The sequence below is a fragment of the Capra hircus genome, chromosome 14 (genome assembly GCF_001704415.2).
Source record: "Capra hircus breed San Clemente chromosome 14, ASM170441v1, whole genome shotgun sequence".
NCBI classification, from domain to species: domain Eukaryota; kingdom Metazoa; phylum Chordata; class Mammalia; order Artiodactyla; family Bovidae; genus Capra; species Capra hircus.
Window position 1 is genome coordinate 7,722,256 of NC_030821.1, and position 23,099 is coordinate 7,745,354.

At 40.1% G+C, this 23,099-nt stretch overlaps 1 protein-coding gene and 1 pseudogene across 1 annotated transcript in view; one reads left to right on the plus strand and one right to left on the minus strand.

Annotated features, from left to right (window-relative positions):
• Positions 1–23,099, minus strand: part of MMP16 (matrix metallopeptidase 16) — a 382,552-nt gene that overhangs the window by 264,938 nt on the left and 94,515 nt on the right. The gene's annotated exons all lie outside the window — the stretch shown is intronic.
• Positions 17,240–18,781, plus strand: LOC108637510 (annotated as a pseudogene).

Genomic DNA, 23,099 nt, shown 5'->3' on the forward strand with positions numbered 1-23,099 from the left:
AAGGAGACCAGTCCTGGGTGTTCATTGGAAGGATTGATGCTGAAGCTGAAACTCCAATATTTTGCCCACCTCATGTGAAGAGCTGACTCATTGGAAAATACCATGATGCTGGGAGGGATTGGGGGCAGGAGGAGAAGGGGATGACAGAGGATGAGATGGTTGGATGGCATCACGGACTCAATGCACATGAGTTTGGGTGAACTCCAGGAGTTGGTGATGGACAGAGAGGCCTGGCATGCTTTGATTCATGGGGTCGAAAGAGTCTGACAGGACTGAGTAACTGAACTGAACTGATTGAGTTTTAAAAGGATGTCAAATAACCCAATCATGATCCTAAAAATAATAATATGAGAAAGAACTGCAAACTAAGATTTTTCTGACTGCCTTCTTAACCACTGTATGGGAATAAAGTGATTTAAACCTAAATGATGGGAGAAAGTAAATACATCAAAACCATCAGTTAAACAAGTTAGAATTATAGCTAAGTCACCTTCCATAACTGGAGGACTAAGCCTGGGAAAAATGTCAACTACTAAGAATTGTCAATAACATACAAACATGGCAATATTATCATACTTCCCTTCTACTTCTCCTCCATACTTCTACTTTTAACATCTTGAATTTTTCATATTTGAAGCCATACCAAAGATACCTGAACTAGCTCCTCTAGTTTAGGATGATAGCAAGAATGCTATCAACTAGCAAGAATGATCAGCTGACATCATAGACATAGGAAGCACTGCCCTTTCAATTGTCTCTCTCAGTCAAGCCCCAGTGTCTGACATTAATTTTTTTTTCTTTGCAATCGGAGTAAGTTTTTACAAGTCTACATGTCTACTGTAAAAAAAAAAAAAATTATATATATATATATATATATATGAAAATTCTATCATCTTTGTGAACATTTTTTATTTGGATGACTTTTCTCTCCTTCAAATCATTTTCCTGCATTGCAGATGGATTCTTTACCAACTGAGCTATCAAGGAAGCCCAAAAAACAGACAGGGGGTATTTTCTGGAAGAGCATATTGAAAGGGAAAGTGCATGCAGAACTTTCCTTTCGTCCTCTTCTCACTCATTCTTTGGACAAGCACTGCTCTAAAAAAAAGATGCTGATAAACAGATGTTGACAGATGTATCTCCATATAAATAGATATAGTTTAAGCCAATTAAACTCAAAACTAAGAAGGAAAAAAAAAAAGATGCAGTATGTCCCTACTTAAGATCACTTATTTTATGGTAAACACTTGATATCAGAAAAAAAATGATGATGTTAGCATAATACATACACAAAGAATAATAAATGACTTTTTCATACCCCTTTTATCTATGGGTTGCCATAGGTAAAGGACAGGTTAATCTAAAAGAAATATTTTTTTCATGCAAAAGTAAAGTGATTATATTCAATGCTATTTTCTACACTGTCTTTATGACTTTTAACTACAGTTTTAGATTTCCAATATAGAAGTTAAACACACAGCTTCATAGTTATCATAATTTTTTAAAAAGAGATAGCAATTAGTGATTCTACCAATACTCAATATTTTTTTTTAGTCTTCTTGTAGCCCAAACCCATGCGTATGATAACAATTTTCAGAACTGTGTGTGATAAGATACAACTACTAATTGAAAAATATCTAGAATAAATAGTATTATGCTTGTTTCTCTATTTTTAAACTTAGTATTTGCTGTTTCCTTACCTCCAATATATGCAGATTTTCTTACTACTATTATTTCTGTGGAGAAGGAGGTCATAGAGTAATGACTATGTAAATCCATCAACAAGGAAAACATACCGTTACCTCTTTGTTACAGAGTACGACTCGGCAATTAAAATGAATGAAGTACTGATAAACACAACATGGATAAATCTCAAAATAGTATGCTGGATGAAATAAACCGGACACAAAATAGTTTATACTGAGTGACAGCTTTTAGATCTCAGTAAAATTATAACCAATCTATACTACAGAAACCAGGCCAGTGGTTGTTTTGGGACTAAGGGGACATGCAGAAAGAAAGACTCACAAAATGGGGTTATACATACATCAAAACTTGTCAAATCATACATTTTACATACATGCAATTTATCATATGCTATTCATACATTAATAAAGACATTTTCAAAATCTCTGTGTAAAATGAATAGGTTGCAATCTACCTTTAAACATCTTCATTCCATCTTTAATTCCTTCAAAAGTACTAACTAGAAACAAACAGGCTGATGGGAATCCAGTAGTCATGTATAGATGTGAGAAAGCTGAGCACTGAAGAATTGATGCTTTTGAACTGTGATGTTGGAGAAGACCCTTGAGAGTCCTTTGGACTGCAGGGAGATCCAACCAGTCCATCCTAAAGGAGATCAGTCCTGGGTGTTCACTGGAAGGACTGATGCTGAAGCTGAAACTGCAATACTTTGGCCACCTGAGGTGAAGAACAGACTTGTTAGAAAAGATCCGGATGCTGGGAAAGATTGAAGATGGGAGGAAAAGGGGATAACAGAGGATGAGAGTTGGAGGGCATTACGGACTCGATGGACATGAGTTTGAGCAAGCTCCTGGAGTAGGTGATGGACAGGGAGGCCTGGTGTCCTGCAGTCCATGGGGTCCCAAAGAGTCAGACACGACTGAGCGACTGAACTGAACTAACGGGAATTAGAAGATAAAAGAGTTAATATTTCCTGGTGGCTCAAACAGTAAAGAATTTGCTTGCAAAGCAGGAGACCCAGGTTTGATCCTTAGGTTGGGAAGATTCTCCGGAGAAAAGGAAATGGCAACCCACTCCAGTGTTCTTGCCTGGAGAATTCCGTGGACAGAGGAGCCTGGGGGCTACCCCGTCCTTGAGGTCGCAAAAAGCCTGACACGACTGAACAACTAATGCAACAAGGAAGGCATCCTCAATAAAAGCCAGGCAAGGGACATGAAAAAAAAGTATTATAATGAAGTTGGTATAAATAAAATTTTAAAAGCCTTGAGGAAGGAATCATATTTTTTTTTTCTGAAAGTATTATAGAAGACTCTTTCACATCATCTCTCACACTTGCCAGTGAAGTCTTTCCTATCTGTACTCTCCAAAAGTCCCACCTCTGTCTCTCTCACATCTGTTTGTCTCTACAGCATGTATCACCATATGACAATACTTCACTCGTTTACTTTGTTTCGTTTCTATCCAGTCCCGCTCTTGCTGTTCAGTCACTCAGCTATGTCCATCTCTCTGCGACCCTGTGGACGGCAGCAGGCCCAGTTCCTCTATCTGCAACCCCATGGACGGCAGCAGGCCCAGCTCCTCTGGCCTTCACTGCCTCCTGAAGTTTGCTCAAATTCATATTCACTGAGAGAGCACCATACACATAGATAAAATGAAACTCCACGAGGGCAGAAATTTTATCTGCTTTTTTCATTGCTGAATTGCCAAAAGTTCTAAGAGGACCAAGTCCATAAAAAAAAGTCGGTTATAGGCCCTGTTTTCTGAATGAATGGATGAGAGGATTGAACATTTTTAAAGGGCCATAAGCTAGGCTGGCACTGGGGATTAAAGCGGTCAGTTCAACAGACATGATCCCTCCTGTTCTGAAACGTATATGTAAGTAGAGTGAATAATAAAAAAATAAATAAAACATCATCATAACTAAATGGGAATGAACTTCTCAAAGAAAAGCACATAAAGTGGGAAAGGCTGTATGAGTACAGACTAACCTGAGATTATGGAATCTGGGAAGCTCTCATAGAGGAAGTAACATTTAGCTGAGATCTGAAAGCTAAATAAGAATTATTTAAGAGAATGTGCAGATGACACCACCCTAACACCAGAAAGCAAAGAAGAACTAAACAGTCTCTTGATAAAGGTGAAAGAGGAGAGAGAAAAAGTTGGCTTAAAACTCAACATTCAACAAACTAAGATCATGGCATTCAGTCCCATCACTTCATGGCAAATAGATGGGGAAACAATGGAAACAGTGACAGACTATTTTCTTGGGCTCCAAAATCACTGCAGATGGTGACTGCAGCCATGATATTGAAAGACTCTTGCTCCTTGGAAGAAAAGCTATGAGCAACCTGGATAGCATATTAAAGAGCAGAGACATTACTTTGCTGACAAAGGTCTGTATAGCCAAAAGTATGGTTTTTCCAGTAGTCATGTATGGATGTGAGAGTTGGATCATAACGAAGGCTAAGCATTTAAGAATTGATGCTTTTGAACTGTGGTGGTGGACAAGACTCTTGAGAGTCCCTTGGATATCAAGGAGATCCAACCAGTCCATCCTAAAGGAAATCAGTCCTGAATATTCACTGGAAGGACTCATGCTGAAGCTGAAGCTCCAATACTTTGGCCACCTGATGCAAAGAGTCGCCCCACTAGAAAAGATCCTGATGGTGGGAAAGACTTGAAGGCAGGAGGAGAAGGGAATGACAGAGGATGAGATGGTTTGATGGCATCACCGACTCAATGGACATGAGTTTGAGCAGGCTCTGGGAAATGGTGAAAGACCAGGAGGCCTGGCGTGCTGCACTCCATGGGACTGCAAAGAGTCGGACATGACTGAGTGACTGAACATCAACCAAGGAGAACGTGGTGGAAAAAAACAAAGTGCCATAATGGAAAGGATATCAATGGTGGGGAGCCTGAGGCTAAAGGATCTCAGTACACTTTAGCAACAGTTGGGGAGGAAAATAATGTGGCAGGAGAGCAGCCAGCAAGGACAGAGCAGGAAGAGATGCAAATGGAGAGGCGGAACCAAGAGGATGTCTCCTTCAGGAAACATCCTTTTCCCTTAGACTAGCAAGACATCATTTTTGGCTTAGAGTTAGGTAGAAGAGTAGCATGATTACATTGTTTTGTAAACTGATCATTTTACTGTGTGGATAATGAACAGAGTGGACTTGAGAAAGAAGCTAGTCTAGAGGGCTGATTTTAAGGGCACTGCAGTGATCTAGAAATTGTTCCAGTCCATCTAAGTTAGCTGAGCTTATTGGCATAATATTCTCTTGTTAGTGGTTCGGTCTCTGTAGTAGCAAACATTACGTATCTACTTGCAGTGTAATTCTGCCTTCCTTTTTTAAATTATTAATCCTACCAGAGATTTGTCTATTTTTATTAGCTTTTCAAAAATGAATGAGTCTTTGTGGATCCACTTTATTCCATGTTTATTGTATCATGAGCTTGTTTTTTCTACATCATTAATTTATGAATTATGTTCACCGTTTCCTTCTTTCTAAAATCTTTGGATATATTTAGCTATTATTATTATTTTTTTTTACGTGGAATGCTCAGCTAATGAATTTTTAACTTTTATTCTTTCTAATGCAGCATTTGGGTATAAATTTGTTTTTCTAATGCATTACTTCAGCTAGAACCCACATGGACGAGTTAATAGGGATAGAGTAAAGGGACAAATTGCATTGTGTCATTGTGATATCACTCAGTCCCATCTGACTCTGTGACCCCATGGATTGCAGCCCACCAGGCTCCTCTGTCCATGGAATTTTCAAAAGAGATGGTTAAATAAGCAATCTCAGTAGGGCACTCTAAGTACAAAACCTATGAGAGACTCCGGTCAGTTAATGATTCTTAACCTCAGAACCAAGGAGGCACGCTTAGCAACAAAACAAGGCAACAGAAAACATGAAGACATGTCCCCAAACAATAACACAGTGGTGGCGTGGGCCCCACATCTTGCCCACTGAGCTCAGTCAGTTAGGACAGGTTCTCTGCACACATAAAAAAAGTCAACAAACAAGTTTGGAACCTAGCTTGACAATGTAGGGACAAGAAAACTCCCCTGCTCAACCGGGTGAAGGAACTGATGATGGAAGCATGACATCTACTCAAGAAAGCCAAAGAAGGTCTTCCCCTCCCCACTTCTGCTCGGATTATAAAGCTGCAGCGCACTGAGTTCTCGGGGCATGGTACCCTCTTGCCTGCCCACGTGTAAGCCTCATGAGCATCCTGCTCTAACTAACCACTTCTTATCTACCACTTTGCCTCTCACTGAATTCTTTTCTGTGCGGAGACATAAAGGACCGGCGCTCTTCAGAGTCCCCCAAAACGACACCCGTCAGTCTCATAGTAACTGCTTTCATTCAGTTCACACATTATCATTTCTATAAAGATTTTTTTTAAATCTCTGAGTCATTTAGAAGCATGTTTAAATGTTCAATTTTTTTTTTCTTTTTCTTTTTTTTAGTCTAACTTGCTATATTGTCAAAAAATCGGTTCTGCCTGAAACGGTTGACTTAAAAAAATATTCACAACCTGAAAGTTGAGAGTTATATTTTAATTGGTGGGCATTTGTAGGACTTCAAGTCCAGGAGACAGCATCTCAAGTAACTCTGAGAGAACAGCTCTGAGGAAGTGAGGGGAGCATCCAGGTTATATACAAGTTTTGCAACAAAGGGCAGGTAACCTGAACATCGAAAGAGTATTGTTTCTTAAAAAAAACCCAGATATCCCAGGTTAAGGAAATTAGTACTTTTCTATGTATGGAAAGATACAAGGGTCTGGGCTGACTGAGATCATTTCTTTGACAGGCACCTCACCTCTCTTGGGCCAGTTATCCTGTGTTTTTCACATTCCGAGTTTCCTCTCAGCTCGATGAGTGACTGAAGTCTGATGGCTGCTAAGTTAGAAGTATTTGCCTTTCTGAGTGCCCTTAGGGCTCACGAGCTTACTCTGGAGGGCTGCAGTCACTAATATCTGTGACATCCTCTCTGTGGATATGGCAGGAAATATTCCATTTCTCAAAATCTTGCTTAATGCACATAAGCTAAGTTTGTAGTCCACCAACAGGCATGTACAGTGCTTCATATATTTGCGATAAACATGTGCATGTCCCTTGGGACTGAATGAAATTACTTAGGTGGAGAGTTTAATATGATAGAAAGTGGAGGGAATCATTCTGCCCTTTCTACCACACAAATGTTTGCCATACAACAGAGAGCTCCTGACTTATAGGTATTACTAACAGCAATGTACAACTGTTCACTGTCCTATTTATTTCTCCATGCTTTCACAGATGCCTTTTGCTCTTCTTGTACACCTGCCCTCACTTTTCAGAAAAAGCATGTTTTTTAATAGCGCTAGTGTGGAGCTGTCTCTTCAAAAATCAGCTAACTCACCAACTCCCATAGAAATACACTATGGTTTCCTGGTTTGGTTTTGATGCCTTGCCTACACGCTCCCCATGCTTGAGCGCTTAACTCACTAACCACAGTGATTCCCTCCTCGATTAGACTTTGAATGTCTGTGGACAGAGACATTTAAGCCGTTGCATTTCTTGGCCTAAGTATAATGACTCAAATATTGTAGGTGTTCCAAAATGCCTCAATTTATGAATGGAGAAATGAGTCAGTGAGTTTGGTCTAAGCCCCCAAAGAAATCACATTAGCAGAATAATCAATTTTACAGCTTGGCTGTACCATGAGCAACATGACAGGATCACTTAAAATTAATTTTGTTACAAGAAGAAAAAACTTTATATCAAGTTGATTGTAAGATTAATAAATCCTTTAATGAACAGAGAATTTCCTATACCAAGAAAGTTCAATTAAATAGTGAGTGTATTAAAGACATTTCCTAGTATTGAACAAGAATCTGACCAAAAAAAAAAAAAAAAGAAGAAGGAGCAATTTATGGCATTTTTTTTGTTCTCAGTTGGAGGTGGGAACAATCATGTACCCCTTAGCTTGAAATAAGGAAAAACACAACTGTATTCAGCATAGAAACATCATCAACATCTCTACTGTGGAAAGGCAATGTTTAGCTTGGACCAGTCATGCTGGTTCACTCATTCAGTGAGTCAGGCAACCATTCATTATTTGCATGTGAGTTTATACACTGCCTACTAGATCTGTAAACAAAGGATGCTGCTTCCATCAAGCCATCACATTACAGCCTCACAGAGAGTGATCCCTCAGTGATCCCTGAGGGAGACTCAGGATGGAGGCAAAGAGGACTGCCCACTGCCAAGCCCAGCCAGCACTCACCACAGCCACACATCCACCCTCGCCCATGAGGCACCCCGAGGAAACTCAGGATGATAAAACATAGGATACTGGTCCCACATAGTGGAGGTGCATATCAAAGGGATGATATCAGCAAGACCAGACTCTTAGATTTTTCCATACACACAAAGAACTAAATTATTTAACTTGAGATATCTGGCTTATTTTCTTAGCAGTAATCTTTTGATGTTGCAACCATCTGGCTTTGTTGCAAACACTCCTATATATCCTGGCTCCCCAACTTCCTCTTCAAAACAGCTTCTCATCATCTGAGATGTTGTGTTTCAGGCTCAACGTCTCAGATTTGTCCACCAAGTAAAACACAGCTCTCAACTTTTAGGTTGTATTTTTTTTCCCCAGTCGAAAAAATAACATACTTAATGAGAATCTACGATGTATTACTCGCTATTGACCAGTCACCAGTCTGACTCTCATTAAGTGAACAAATCACACAAAACGTCTGCTTGTGTGAAGGTGAAAAATGAAGGATTTCCTGCCATATCAATAAACAAGGATATGACAGTCACCAGTGACTCCAGTCCTCCGAATGTGGATTTCTGAGCCCAGTGGGTGCCCAAGAAAAACCATACCTGTGATCAGGCTGCCACCACTCCCACTTGAACAAGGAACTAAGAATGTAAAAAACCAAATTGCAGGATGCTGGCCCCAGATAGCTAAGATGCATAAGAGGAAGGATTTCGTAGGCCCAGGCTCTTGCCTCTTCCCATACACAGAACAGTGTGAAACTCCTTAACTTGAGATATCTGATTTTCTTAACTAATAATAATCTTTTGATGTTCAGACTACCTGCCCCTTGTTCAAACTTCTATTTACCCTGACTCCTCCCCCCACCTTCTTAGAACAGTTCTCTCATGGTTACCTGAGATGCCGTCTCCTAGGCTTGAAGCCCTAAAATTCTTACCAAGTAAAACATAACTCTCAACTTCTAGGTTGCGACTATTTCTTAAGTCAACAGAAGTTAAATTCATCACTGCATATTAACAAATCTGAAGCAAATATTTATGAGCATAAGGGTTTTCCCAACAAGGAAATCGTTCATGTGTCTGAACAACAGTCACTAGGGAGAAGGTGTAAGATTGTGGGATGAGATGGTGAGATAGCATCACTGACTCAATAGACATGAATCTGAGTAAACTCTGGGAGATAGAGAAGGACGGTGAAGCCTGGTGTGCTACAGTCCATGGGGTCACAAAGAGTTGGACATGAATTAGTTACTGAAAAACAAAAACAACAACAATGGCCTTTTCCAGGACAGACCCTTCCCCAATATCCTCTTTAGCTTATCTCTGAGTGAACTGAACTGAACTGAAGTACCTAAATAATGGTATCTGATACACATTTCCAGAGTCACTTTTTTTTTTTCCTGGGATGCTAAAGCCCCTGGGAAATGAAAACTGTTAACTACCTGATGACCATGTGCGCATAGCCATCAGGCCTACTGGCGCCTAAGAATCAATGATGTTAACCCCTATGACACTTCCCTGTTATCTCACCATGAACCAATCAGAGAACTGTGCCTGAATTGATTACATACCCTGTGACCACTGCACCCCCCACGTGAACTTGAAACCCATCCAGGAGCTCTGGGGTTGGGAGCGCTTGCCGCCCTGGACTCTTCGTTTGGTGTCCTGCAAGAAACCCTGCACTCCCTTCACCACATCCCAGCGCCCGTGGACTGACTCCACCGCAGGCAGGCCAACACACGGAAGTTTGGTTCACTAACGGTAATTTTTATTATTATTATTGAAAGAACTGATTTTAATGAAATATATTAAAATTATATTGCCCTTCAGAAAAAAAACATAAATATAATCAAAGGCCACCAATGAAAGTCTAGTGAACTATAGGACTCTCTGCCAAACTTATGACCAACTATGGCAAGATTTCCATTTCATATAAAGACCACATCGTCTCAGGGGCATTACAAAGCACCAGATACCTCCTTCAAAACATCACCATACTAAACAATAAAACTTTGGAAAAGTACTTTGTATTTCATATACATAAAATGCAAGAAAAATTATAAGCTGTGAGCAAACTGTGGTTGAATACTATCACCCCACTGATAAAATAATCAATTAATTTTAAGGAAAAAAAATGTCTACCAAAAATTAAAAACAGACATGCTTATCCTTAATTTTACTTTATATCATGACTGAAGAAGATGATTTTAAATGTAAAGAAAAAACATTGTTACTAAGTATCTTTTTAGCTAAAATGAATATGCAAAAATGTTGTATATTAATGCATATATATGGAATCTAGGAAAAGGATACTGATGAACTTATTTGCAGGGCAAGAACAGAAATGCAGATGTAGAGAATGAACTTATGAACACAGTGGGAGAAAGAGCAGGCGGGACAAGTTGATAGGGTAGCACTGAAATACATACATTACCATGTGTGACACAGACAGCCAGTAGGAAGCTTGCTACACAAAACAAGGAGCTCAGCCAGGTGGTCTGTGATGACCCACAGAGATGGGATAGGCGTGGGTGAGACAGAGAGGCTCAAGATGGGAATATATGTAGACTTATGGCTGATTTGTGTCATTGTATGGCAAAAACCAACACCATATTGTAAAGCATTTGTTACAGAGTCCAAGATTGCTGTGCTCACTGAATGACAGGCCAATAAATCCAAGATGAGGTGGTGAGACAAGGGAAGAATTTTACTCGGGAGTTGGCTGACCAAGAGATGGCAGGCCAAAAGCGAAAGGGTGAAGTCACCCAGTCTGTCTGACTACTTGCAACCTTATGGACTTCAGCCCATCAGGCTCCTCTGTCCATGGGATTCTCCAGACAAGAATACTGTAGTGGGTTGCCATTCCCTTCTCCAGGGGATGTTCCCAAAAAGGGGATCAAAACCCAGGTCTCCCTCATTGTAGGCAGATTCTTTACCACCTGAGTCAAGGAAATTCTCAAAAGGGAGGCTAGTGCCTCAAAAACCATCTTGTCAGGGTCTGAATGCCAGGTCCTTTTATGGATCAGAGATGGGGAGGTGAGGAAACAAAGTAAAAAGACCATTTAATTCCTGCAAATAATGCATCATGTGAAATGCTGGGGTGGATGAATCACAAGCAGGAATCAAATAATATCCCAGCAGGATCGCTGGGATAAATATCAACAACCCCAGATATGTAGATGATACCACCCTAATGGCAGAAAGTGAAGGGGAACTAAAGAGCCCCTTGATGAAGGTGAAAGAGGAGAGTTGAAAAGCCTGGCTTAAAACCCAATATTCAACAAACTAAGATCATGGGAGCCAGTCCCACCATTTCATGGCAAATAGATGGGGAGAAAATGGCAACAGTGACAGATTTTACTATCTTCCATTCCAAAATCCCTGCAGACAGTGACTGCAATCACAAAATTAAAAGATACTTGTTCCTTGAAAGAAAAGAATCGGACATGACTGAGCGACTTCACTTTCACTTTTCACTTTCATGCATTGGAGAAGGAAATGGCAACCCACTCCAGTGTTCTTGCAACTTATGGACTGTAGAATCCCAGGGAAGGGGGAGCCTGGTGGGCTGCCATCTATGGGGTCACACAGAGTCGGACACGACTGAAGTGACTTAGCAGCAGTCACCATCTGCAGCAATTTTGGAGCCCAATAAAACCTGTCACTGTTTCCACTGTTTCCCCATATATTTGCCATGAAGTGATGGGACCAGATGCCATGATATTGGAAGGACTGATGCTGACGCTCAAGCTCCAATACTTTGGCCACCTGATGCAAGTAGCTGACTCGTTGGAAAAGACCCTGATGCTGGGAAAGACTGAGGGCAAGAGGTGAAGCAGAAAACAGAGGATGGGATAGTTGTTTGGTATTACTGACTCAACGGACATGGATTTGAGCAAACTCTGGAGATGGTGAATAACAGGGAAGCCTGGCATGTGGCAGTCCCTGGGGTGGCTAAGATTTAGGGAGGACTGAGAGACTGAACTGGAGAAAGCAATGGCACCCCACTCTTGTACTCTTGCCTGGAAAATCCCATGGACGGAGGAGCCTGGTAGGCTGCAGTCCATGGGGTTGCGGAGAGTCGGACACGACTGAGCGACTTCCCTTTGACTTTTCACTTTCATACATTGGAGAAGGAAATGGCAACCCACTCCAGTATTCTTGCCTAGAGAATCCCAGGGACGGGGGAGCCTGGTGGGCTGCCGTCTATGGGGTCGCACAAAGTCGGACACGACTGAAGCGACTTAGCAGTAGCAGCAGCAGCAGCAGCAGAGAGACTGAACAATTCCTGCAACTGTCTCCTAGAATAGCAAGCCATAGGAAAGGGGATGTGTTAGTTTCACTTCCTTACAGTCATTTCATGGGTGGTGTGAAATAGAATATCTCCTGTCATATCAACAAACAAAGATGTCACATCTCTCTGTGGTTCTGGCCTCCCCAAATGTGAATTTCTGGGCCATGCCAGTAAGCAGCTGAGGAGGGACGCCATGCCCTCTGCCACACAAAGAATTTGAGAATGTCACCATCCTTCAAGGGTGGGCAGAGTCAGGTTATCTCCCTGAGGCAGGCCTTACGTATACCTTTCATAACAAAAGCAGTAAGATAAGAATTAAAGTCACAGAAGCAAACCCAATATAATCCAAAATTAACCTTTCTGGATTACATATTTATCCTGTAATTAAAAATAAATTTAAGGAAATAAGCAAAGATAACGAAGGGTAATTCAGTATAGAAAACTGGAACAAAAAAACAAACATGAAAATGAAAAAACAACCCCAAGACACTAAGGATTATGATTTTAAAATTATAGGTAAGTATCTTAATGATGATATTTTAGAATACATGTTTTTGCTGTAGCAAAGCATAGGAACTTAAAGATTAATCTAAATATTACTTGAACAACTGAAGTACATAAACTTTTCAGTTTAAATGAGGTTTTAAGGGACTGGATCAAAATAGTAAATAGGCACCTATTTCCCTCCCCTTATATATGCACTGAATGTACACAGGTATACCTGGAGCAATTCACTGAGAGAAATTCAGAAACCAGCTGACTGAATTCTTCACGTGGGGTAAATAAGAAAACCACACACCAAAATCCATAGGGAAAGCTGAGACATACTCTGACAATAAACTCCATACCTAGCACAGTGCCATACAATCTGGAGGCAACCCTCAACTCCCAGCTTCTCTCTGGGAGTAAAGGATTTGGAACACACCCCTGGGTCCCTACTTTCAAAGCTCCCCCCGAGTGACGGCCTCCCGGAACACCTAGCTTGAAAGTAGACAAGGCTTGCGTTCAGATGTGTGCTGTCTCTCAGCTGTGTCCAACTCTTTTGCAGCATCATGGATTGTAGCCCGCCAGGCACCTCTATCCAGAGAGTTTTCCAAGAAAGAATATTGGAGCAGGTTGCCACTTCCTACTCCAGAGGATCTTCCGGAGACCCAGGAAATGAATTCTTGCTCTTGAGTCTCCTATACTGGCAGGCAGATTCTTTACCACTGTGCCCCCTGGGAAGCCCCAACTCCTGCATTCAGGAGCCTCATGCTATTTTTGCAAAGAAGCAATTCTTAAAAGGAACACCAGCGCTTGCAACATTTATTGTCACAAGGCTCGGCACAGAGAGAGCTGGCAAGCACTCCCATCTCCCAGGCATTCCCTGGAAAGGATCTGACTGCAGCTTGACAAGCTGCTGCCTGAGGGTTCAGCTTTTAATGAGCATGCATCTTCACACTGTACTGCATGTGAGCCTCCTCAGAGACCAAGGCAGTTAGTGGGCGCACTCCTGTCTTCTCCCTAAAGCTCCTTCCAACAATAAAGCCAAGCTGCCAATGTGTTAGGAAAATACCTCAGAGTATCGGATAAAAACTGCATACATCCAGGGTCCAATGTTTACAGCTGCCATTCAAGGAATAGGTCCGCAAATCTCTGATAGCCAGTGGGGCTCAGAGAACCAAGTCAAAGAAGTAGTTAATGGGTTTGCGAGCACTTGCCACAACTATACCACAAAGGCTCAGTGCAGAAGGAACAGGCAATAATGCTCACCTCCCAGTTTCTGCCTGGAAGGACTGCATGGTTAACTACATATGTGCCTAGCTGCTGCCTGAGGGTCTGGCTTCTAATCAGCCTGCATCTAGGTGCTGATTGCAATCCTCCTCTTCAGGACACTGAAAGGACACCCTCAAGTACGGCAGCCACGAAAAACAAAGACAGTGGTTTGGACAATTAAGAAAGGCTTGAGCAGTAACTAAAAGCCTGAACTAGGTTTATTGACAAGGTTCATGTCCTACATAAGACCAGTCTGTAAAGATTGCAATAAATTATTGTTTTTGCCCTTGGGCAGAAACTAACACAGAGGGCTTCCTTGGTGGTCTAATGAGTAAGAAACCGCCTGCCAATGCAGGAGACACGGGCTCAATCCCTGTTCCAGGAAGATTCCACATGCCACGGAACAACGCAGCCCACGAGCCACCACCGCTGAGCCAGCACTCCAGAGCCCACGGGACGTAGCCACTGGAAGCCGTGCACCTGGAGCCTGAGCCCCAGAGGAGAAGCCACCTCCATGAGAAGTCCACAGACTGCAGTGAAAAGCAGCCTCTGCTTGCCACAACTGGAGAAAGTTCACGGGCAGCAACGAAAATCCAGTGAAGCCAAAAGTAAACAAATATTAAAAAAAAATAGTAACAGACATTCAAGAAAAATCAAGAAACAAAGGAGTATATTTCAAACAAAAGAATGAGAAAAATCTTCAGAGACCAATATTAATAAAATAGAGATGAGCAATTTACCAAATAGAGAGTTCAAATTAATGGTCATAAATATGCTCAACAAGGTAAGGAGTTCAAATACTGAACATGAGAATTTCACTAGAGAGAAAAGTATAAACAGAAACTGTAGTGCTAAAGCACACCATTAAACTGAAAAATTCAATAGGGGCACAGCTAAAATAAGCAGAAGAAAAGATCAGAAAATTCAAAGAAAGTGCTATGGAATTCATCCAATTAAAGGAGGACAAGAAAACTGAATGAGAAAGAATAAAGACAGCTTAAGTGGTATATGGGACACCATCAGGCAGAGCATATTTATATGTGTGACTACACACACACACACACACACACACACATTTATGTCAGAAAGCTAACACAAAGAAATAATGGCTGAAAACTACCTAACCTGGGAAAAGAAATCAGACATCTAAGTCCAGGAAGCCTAAATAATGTCAGGATAAAACTAAAGAGACCCACAACAAGATACATTATAATTAATTACATTATAATTAAATTGGCAACAGTTAAAGAGAAAATTTTAAAAGCAACAACAACAACAACAACACAAAAAACTTGCTATACAGAAAATAAAACCCTTAAGATCGTGAGCAGATTTCTCAGCAGAAACCTTGGCGGTTTAAAGGCAATGGATGATATATTAATAGTGCTGGAAAAAAAAACAAAGACTCAACCAAGAGTACTCCACCCATGAAAGCTGCCATTCAGAAAGAGAGAAGTAGTTTTCCAAAAAAAGAAAACACAAAAGCTGAACATCACTGAACTGACCTTACAAAAACATTAAAGAGAGTTCTTCAAGCTGAAATAAAAGAATACTAATCAGTAATATAAAAACATATGAACATATAAAACTTGCTGGTAAAGGTAAGTATGCAAGTTACCTGAGAATACTATAATAATATAATGAAAGTGAAAATGAAAACACTAGTCACTCAGTCGTGTCCAACTCTTTGCAACCCCATGGACTGTAGCCTGCCAGGCTCCTCTGTTCATGGGATTTTCCAGGCAAGAATACTGGAGTGGGTTGCCATTTCCTTCTCCAGGGGATCTTCCCGACCCAGGGATCAAATTGCAGATGGATTCTATACCATCTGGGCCATGAGGGAGGAAACATTATAATGGTGGTGGGTAAGTATAATACTGGTATGAAGATCAAAAGACAAAAGGACTAAAATAACTGTAATGAAATTTGTTAATGGAAACACAGTATAAATATGACACCAAAAACATAAAATTTGAGGGGATATGTAAAAATGTAGTGCTTTGTTCTGCATTTGAAGTTAACAGCTTAAAATAGACTGTTATTACTATAAGGTTTTTTTTGGGGGGGTAAGTATCATGGAAACCACAGGACAAAAAACTATTAGATACTTTAAAAAGTATAGAGAAAGAAATCAAGGCATGCCACTACAAAAAAAAAATAATAATCAAATTGCAAAGCAAGAGATAAAAAGCAGCAGAAAAGAATAAAGGAACTGCAAAAGAGCCATAAAACTAAGAGTATGGATACAGTAAGTCCATGTATACTTTACACGTAAATAAACCAAATTCTCACATTAAAAGACATAGATTCATTGAATAAATTACAAAACAATTCCCACTACATGCTGCATACAGGAGACTCACTTCTACTTTAAGGACACATTTAAGCTCGAAGTGAAGGAATGAGAAAGGATATTCCATGCAAAAGGAAAACAAAACAGGCAGACATAGCTATACTTATATCAGACAAAATATCTAAGCAAATAGCTGTAATAAGAGACAAAGAATACGATACAATTATAAAGGGGTCAATTCATCAAGAGCATATAATCAAATATACATATGTATATACCCAACTTCAGACCAACTAAATATATACTGTAAACATTAACAAACCTATTTCTAACAGAAATAGACAGCAATACTATTATAGAATGGGACTTTAATACCCAGTTTTCAACAGTAGCTAGATCATCCATACAGAAAACCAGTTAAAAAATTTGTCTTATCATACAGGTTAGACCAGATAGATCTAACAAATGTACACAGGAGAGTACATCCAACAGGAGCAGAATTCACATTCCTTTCAAGCATACGGAACATTCTGCAAGTTAAACCATGTGTTAGATCACAAATAAGTCTTAATAAACTTAGGAAAACTGAAATAATATCAAATATGCTTTCCAACTACAATGTTACAAAACTAGAAATCAATAACAATTAAAAAAACTGGAAAATTCACAAATATGTGAGGATTATATGCTACCGAACGACCAATGCCTAACAGAAGAAATTTTTTAAAAAAATTCCTTGAGACAAATGAACATGGTAATACAACAGAAACTTATTGAATGCAGCATAATTCTATCTAAGAGGAAAGTCATAGTCATAAATGCCTACATTAAGGGAAAGGAGATCTCAATTAAACAACTATACTTTACATCTGAAAGAATCAGAAAAGGAAGAACACATTAGGCCCAACGTTAATAGATGAAACTAAAAAAGATAAGAATGGGAAAAATTTAAATAGTGACTAGAAAGAAAATAGAAAGTAACACTTGTCTCCTTTTGGGGGTGGGGGGGCGGAGACAGGAGAAGATAAAAGGTGTGGTTCAAATTTTGTTCTTTAAGGTATCTTGAAATTATAGGTTCACTCTCCCTAAAATTTCAAAGAGCGTGAACATCTTCCAGGAACAGTGAGAAGAGCCCCCAGAAACTGCTTTCAGACCTGGGCCACCCACAGAGCCCCCACTCCCCCCATGAAAATGGGTGAAAAGCGAAGGGAATAACAAGGACTTTGTGACTGTCCATAGATCTAAGCCAAACCGAGAGAACTTTCCAGGTGTTTCTTGGGACTCCCTTCCAGACGAGCTGCTCCTCAGAATCTTTACCTGTCTGTGCTTCCCTGAACTCCTGAAAGTCTCCAGTGTTTGTAAGAGATGGTATCATCTAGCATCTGACGAGTCTCTGGCAGACCATAGACCTCGCAAGCGTAAACCTCTATACCAGAGGCGGTTGGTCGACTGCTCTCCCGAGGCATGGTTGCCTTCTGCTGCCCAGGATCAATTATGGATCAGCTGTTAGTTGAACGTCTCAGCCCTTTTCATCTACAGCACCTGCACCTGTGGAACTCCGTGATGGATGTGTTTACCCTCCAAGGCCTTCTGTCTCACCGCTCCAAGTTGCAGCATCTCAGCCTGCAAGGCATCCGGCTTTCAGATCCCATTGCAGATAATCTTGCTCAGAACACAAATTTATGGCGACTACACCTTTCTGGGTGTTCTGGATTCTCTGAATCTGCTCTGAAGACTTTGCTGAGCAGCTGTTCCAGATTGGATGAGCTGAACCGCTCTTGGTGCTATGAGTTCACTGAGAAGGACGTACAGGTGGCTGTGGCCCACGTGTCAGAGACCAGCACCCAGATGAATCTCAGCGGGCACCTAAAGAATCTGCAGAGATCAGATGTCTCTACCTTACTTGGAAGCTGTCCCAATCTTGTCCACCTGGACTTAAGCAATAACGTCATGCTGAAAAATGACTGCTTTTCAGAATTTTACTAACTCAACTACCTCCAACACCTATCACTCAGTCAGTGCTATGACATAATACCTGAAACTTTACTTGAACTTGGAGAAACTCCCACACTAAAAACACTACGAGTCTTTGGAATCGTGCTGGATGGTACCCTTCAACTGTTAAAGGAAGCCCTCCCCCATCTAGTTAATTGCCCCCACTTCACCATCATCACCAGGCAGATCATTGGCAACAAGGAGAACCAAGAGATATGGGCCATCAAATCCCGACTCTCACTAGAAAAGCCCAGTTGTCTATGAAGCCTCTATTGCAAGATGGTGTCTCCTCTTTTCTTTGAACAGGGAAAGTAGGCAGGAAGCCCCATTGTGGAGAGCTCAGCTATTTATATTCTTGGTTTTCCATTGCCTTCCTTCTACAAGTATATTAGAGAACCACTGGAGAGAGAAAACTATGAAGTTTGTTTTTTAGAAATGACTATGAAAGCTTTTATCACTGCTATACCCTAAAGAGCCTAAGCTCTATGCTTTTTGAAATTCCATTGGTAGTTTTTATAAAATATTAATTATATTACCTATTGCACAATATATAACTGTAACTTATTTTATACACAGCAGCTTGCACCCCTCAGTCCTCTGACTCTACACTGTCCCATCCCTTCTTCCCTCTCCAATACTACGTTCTCTATAACTGTGAAGCTGTTTCTATTTTCACTAGTTTTTTTTTTTTTTAGATTCACTAGTTTGTGGACTTTTTAGATTCCACATATAAATGGTATCATACTACATTTCTCTTTCTTTATCTGACTTATTCACTTAGTATAATGCCTTCCAAGTCTATTCGTATTGCTGGAAATGGCAAAATTCCCATTTTACTCTTTTTTATGACTGAATAGTACTTCACTGTATATATGTGCATATATATATGTAGTACTGCTGCTGCTGCTGCTGCTAAGTCGCTTGGCGTGTCCGACTCTGTGCGACCCCATAGATGGCAACCCACCAGGCTCCCCCTTCCCTGGGATTCTCCAGGAAAGAACACGAGTGGGTTGCCATTTCCTTCTTCAATGCATGAAAGTGAACAGTGAAAGTGAAGTCGCTCAGTCGTGTCCAACTCTCTGCAATCCCATGGTCTGCAGCCTACAGGCTCCTCCATTCATGGGATTTTCCAGGCAAGAGCACTGCAGTGGGGCGCCACTGCCTTCTCCGATATGGAGTACTGCTCAGTATACAGACATATGGCTTCCCTGGTGGCTCAGTGGTAAAGAATCTGCCTGCCAATGCAGGAGATGCAGGTTCTATCCCTGGATTGGGAAGAAACCCTGAAGAAGGAAATAGCAACCACTCCAGTATTCTTGCCTGGGAAATTCCATGAACAGAGGAGCCTGGCAGGCTACAGTCCATGGAGGGTCCTAAAAAGAGTTGAACATGACTTAGCGACTAAACTATATCTATACATGTATACACACACACATACACACATAAACATATATATATCTTTATCCATTCATCAGTTTGATATTTTTACTCATTCATCCATTCATATTTTTCCATATATATATATATACATATGGATATATGCCTGTTGATGGACACTAAGTTTGTTTTCATATCTTGGAAGTTGCAAATAATGCACCTTTTCAAATTAGTGTTTTTGTTTTTTTCAGATATATACTCAGGAGTGTAACTGCTCAGTAGCTGTACTTTTAGTTTTCTGAGAAACTTCCATACTGGTTTATGCAGTGGCTGCATCAATTTACATTCCCACCAAGAGTGGACCAGGGTTCTCTTTCTCCACATTTCTGCCACCATTTGTTATTTGTGTCTTTTTGATGATATTCAGATATAAGGTAGTATTTCATTGTGATTTTGATCTGTATTTCCCTGATGATTAGTGATGTTGAGCATATTCCCAACTGTCTGTTGGCCACCTACATTCTGTATTGGAAAAATGTCTATTCAGGTCTTTTGCCCATTTTTAGTAGGGTTGTTTATTTATTTATTTTTTTAGTTGTATGAACTGTGTATATATTGTAGATATTAATGCCTATCAGTCATATCAAAAGCAAATGTTTTCTCCTGATTCAGTGTATTGTCTGAATTTTTTTTCCATCTTCAATATTAACATGGCTAAACAAAAGGGCAGATATTTTTATAAATTTTTAAAAAATGTATGCTGATATGATAGCTGTCACAATACAAGGTAACAAAATTGTTTAAAATGAGATTTAAGAAAACTAAGCACTACTAGAGCCATCTCATGGGAAAAACCCGAATGACTGTTTTGGTCACCCTAGTAATACAGCCACTATGGAAAACATTATGGAGTCTTCTCATGAAATTAAATATAGAACCAAAATATAATCCAGCAATCTCACTTCTGGATCTATATCCAGAAGTAAATGAAAAGAAGTAAAGGAAATGAAACCATAATCTCAAAACGATATCTGCACCCTCATAGTCACTGCATTACTATTCACAATAGCCAAGGTGTAGAAACGATCTAACTGCCGTGAGTTTGAAAGAATAAAGAAAATGCGATATACAAAGCTGCATATTATTCAGCTTTAAAAAGAAGGAATTCCTGCCATTTCGACGCTGAATGTACCTGAAGACTATTATGTTAAGTGAAATAAGCTAGAGAAAAACAAATATTACATGGCATCACTTGCACGTAGAATCTCGAAAACAGAAATTCAAACTCAGAAACAGGATGCTGGTTGCCAAGGGCGAGGAGCAGAAGAAACTGGGAGAGGCTGGTAAAAGAGTATAAATTTTCAGTTATAAGATGAATAAGATCTTTTGTTCTCCTGCATGACCTTGTGACTATAATTGATAATACTGTATTATGTAACTGAAATTTGCTAAGGGAGCAGAACTTGTATTCTGATAAAAATGATAAATATCTAATGTGATAGGTGTGGTAATTACTCGAACTGCAGAAAAATTTTCACAATGTATGTCAAATCATCACATTGTATGTTTTAAAATATTATAATTTTATATACTTTATAATTTTATATGTCTTTTATAATTTTATATAGATAAATAAAGGTGAAAATATGACATATTAGAAAATACACAATATTTACGTAAGCCACAGGGTAATATATACAATATTTTAGATGTAGATAGAAAATAAGAAAGAAAACTTAGAAACAACTCCTGTTAAATCTTGAAATAAATAATAAAACAGATTTTTCTCTCTTAATCATGATAGATATAGAGCACACAATTGTCGTTAGAAGTATTTAAACATGAAAAAGCTCTACTTATCACTCTGTGTCTATTTTACTTTTGTTGCTAACATCTGTATCTTACTTTTTATAGTGAAAATTCCAGGCAAGATTTGCAGGTGAGTTGTCAAATGTTTAGATATTTACCTTGCCTTATCAAAATATGATTTTTGGACACTTCCAAAGATTGCAGTGGAAGAGGAGATAATGTAAGCCAAATGATACTTTATAATAAACTTAAGTATATTTCCCTTGAGCAGACATGGCAATACAAAGAATTTTACACCAACAGAAGGATAAAAGCCAAGCTCTCCTAAACTATACAGGGTGCAGGTCCACAGACACACACTGTTATTGAGCTGCCCACATAACTTCCTCTCAGGCGTGGAGAGCTCCCAGTCTGAGTGCTGGATGGACTCTCAAAATCATGGCTTGCGTGCCTTCTAAAGTAAAATCAGTACTCTGAAATTGTAAATATAGAACAACTTAATCAGAGCCAACAGGCCACAATAATAAAGGTTTGGATAGTCACAGTTTAAAAGCTATGACTAGAAAATCTTCATCTTTAGCCTTCCTCATGTTAGCCAACAGACAGTAGTTAATCCTTATATCCCTATAGCAGTGAAAAAAAAAAAATGAGGGAAGAATGTTATTTGGTAACATATATTACCCAAGCATCTTTTCTTTTAAATGACCGTAGGTTAACCAGACAATCATTTGGTTGGATAATGATGGTACACTTAGATGTCTTTAACATATCTAAAAGTAAATGCCCTGTGATTTTGTAAGCCAAAGTTAAATATATTTGCAAGAATGCTTCACTGGATCTTACATTCTCCAGAATGTGAGTTCTCAGTCCTTTCAATAAGCTATCATCTTCCTCCCAACCCCAAATTTTCAGGCTTAAAGAATGGTGTCCCAAAATGAAAGCTACAATTGTCAACCAGTTTCAGAATAGGAAGATAAATATATTCCCAAGGTTATATATGTTTGCTGAAGTCTAGATTTTTATTAGATGCCATCAAAGTCATTCTCTGTGGCATGATTTTGGAAGGCAGAGATACTTCCACTTTACACAAGTTGCAGAAAAGCTAGAGGAAAAGACTCAAGAGAGTGTCGATGCACCAGGTAGGAAAAGGTCAACACCTGGTCTCACCTCACCACACTCAAGGATCCATATGCAATTATGAGTAACAGCAGGCATGGCCTTCTTGAGACTGCTGCTGCTACTGCTGCTAAGTCACTTCAGTTGTGTCCGACTGTGCAACCCCATAGACCACAGCCCACCAGGCTCTCTGTCCCTGGGATTCTCCAGGCAAGAACACTGGAGTGGGTTGCCATTTCCTTCTCCAATGCATGAAAGTGAAAAGTGAAAGTGAAGTCGCTCAGTCACGTCCGACCCTCAGCGACCGCATGGACTGCGGCCCACCAGGCTCTTCCGTCCATGGGATTTTCCAGGCGAGAGTAGTGGATTGGGGTGCTATTGCCTTCTCTGGGCCTTCCTGAGACTGCTGCTGCTGCTGCTAAGTCGCTTCAGTCGTGTCCGACTCTGTGCGACCCCACAGACAGCAGTCCACCAGG